General features: G+C 35.3%; 1 pseudogene; it reads right to left on the bottom strand.

Annotated features, from left to right (window-relative positions):
- Positions 1 to 685: 685 nt before the first annotated feature.
- On the bottom strand, positions 686 to 1,737 carry LOC114093196 (dnaJ homolog subfamily B member 6-like; annotated as a pseudogene).
- Positions 1,738 to 2,368: the final 631 nt, after the last annotated feature.

Consider the following 2,368-nt stretch of genomic DNA (forward strand, 5'->3'; position numbering starts at 1 on the left):
GCACATGTTTTAAAAACTTTTTTGCACCAAACACATTCACATTTCTTTTTCTTTGTTTTTATTTTTTGTTTAAGCAAATGACAAAGACCCAGTTTACCAGCTTTTTTAAACCTAAGCTTAACATTACATATTTAAACAATTGGCAAAACTTTACTAAGTTGCTTGCATTAATGCATGACTAGAAAACTTCCTTAAATTTATATTAAGCCAGAAATGTATTACCATTAATGCATTTATATTTTTCATTACTAAATACTAAAAAAAGAACTGAAATTACTTGTATAGATAATTCTTCCTGGAAATGTTAGCTTCACAGCAGGCTGACACTACTCAATTCTCATGTCAAACACCATGGAAAGCAGATCCATGCTGGTGTTAGAATATAATCTTGTCTTAGCACTACCCAAAAGTCAAAGTTCACCTTGGATTATGTTTTAGAAAAAAACAAAGCACATACAGAGATTACCCCAATTTTAAAGAAAAAAATTATCCTACTGTGTGGTGCCAACAATGAACTCAAAGGTCTATGGCAAATAGGGGCTCTGATGAGCTGTTTATAATTAGTTTAGCTTAGGTACATTTATACTTAAAGTGGGTTCAGTTGAAATCTTCAAAAGAATGCTCCTGTTAATCCTCAAATGGTACTTGTTACAGTTTAACATTTCTGTTAAATGTGTGCATTGAATTACTTGCTTTCCAAGTAGAGAAGCTGTTCCTTACCATTCATCCTTAAGGATGTTAACAGGCCATCTTCTTCAAATTCTACTTTTTCTTGACCATTCTTGACAATTCTCTTCGTAGTGATTTTTCTGCCATTTACTACCTTAGTAGAAGTAAATATAGATTTGAACTTGTCCATCTCACTACCACCAAATGACAGGGTCGAGAGTAAAGTGAGGCCCCTGTAACACATTGACCCAAATGAAGTAAATTTTGTATCAAAGGCAGAAAAATCCATCTCTCCTTGACAGAAATCCATTAAAAGCAGAGAAAAGCTAGTCCACACCTTGGTTTCTGCTTCCTAGGGGATCCTTTCAGTTCCCAAAAATGTCTCCAAACGGGTCTTCAAAGAAGTCAAACAAAATGGGTCCCTTTCACCAAAAGAATTCCCTGAAGGCCATCTGGGTTCCAGGATGTGAAGCCAAACTCAACAGGAAAATCAAAATGACTTTCATGTCCTCCTCCAACATGTAATCAATCCTTCCTTGCCATACTTGTCACAGATTTAGCATCTGATAACCCCTCATATGGCTCAGCTACTTGTTTGAATTTCTTCTCTGCTTCTTCTTTATTCTCAGTTTTTTAAAAAAGTTATTGTCATGTTCCTTTTATTTCCTATGGCATTTGAAAAACAAATGCATAATTATTATAAATATGTTAATGAATACTTCATATATAAAGATGTAATTTGTGACACCAATAACAAAATATTCTCAGGATTTTCATCTGGATATGACATTAGTGCCAATGTTCAATATGACTTTTGTTTTTGGTCGGGGGGGGGAGTGGGCTGGGAATTGGACTAAGGAGCATTAGACCACTGAGCCACATCCCCAGCCCTATTTTGTATTATATTTAGAGACAGGGTCTCACTGAATTGCTTAGCGCCTTGAACTACAAGCCTCTGCAGCCTCTGGGCTTGCAGGCATGTGCCACAACCCCTGGCTCAAAATGACTTTTTGATGTCCTGGGTGAGGCATGTCTCTGCACACGTAGAACATAATAGTAATGAACCATGCTTTAACAGATTTTTAGAACAAGTCCTAGGACACAGAGTGATGCCAGCAGACTTGCAGGGTGGGTTGACTGCTCCTGGTCCAGCAGGGGCTGCGCTGGTGGCAGCTGCATAGCCTCCTCATAGTTTTTCTTGCTGTGCAGTTTTTATAGTTACTTTATATTCTGAGCACTTTCTTAATTTCTGGCACTGCCATATGTTCCAGGTTAATCTCAAATATTTTCTGCCCCAGTCCTAAAATCAGCTATTTCTCAAGGAGTCTTCATTTCTTTTGTTGAAGAATTGGTATTAGAAAACAAAATTCAGGCAGTAAGTATGCCCTATTATATAATTTTGATAAATTATGTGTTCTTAGGAATTTTCATTTTGTTCATATAAAAACAAATTATCAGAACAGATTTCTTTGTAATATGTTCAGATCATCACCTCCACATCTCTATGATCTGTAGTGATGTCACTTTTAACATTTGATATTGGTTGTTTATACATTTCCTTTTTCCTTAAGCATCTTTGCTAAGGGTACATAAATGTTATTATTATTTTCAAAGAAATAACTTTGTCTGCTGAACCCTATTATATATCTTTATTTTAGAAAATTTTAAAATACTCTTTTGGGTTTTTTAAATTTTTATT

Source organism: Marmota flaviventris, chromosome 8 (assembly GCF_047511675.1).
Source record: "Marmota flaviventris isolate mMarFla1 chromosome 8, mMarFla1.hap1, whole genome shotgun sequence".
Taxonomy (NCBI): Eukaryota; Metazoa; Chordata; class Mammalia; order Rodentia; family Sciuridae; genus Marmota; species Marmota flaviventris.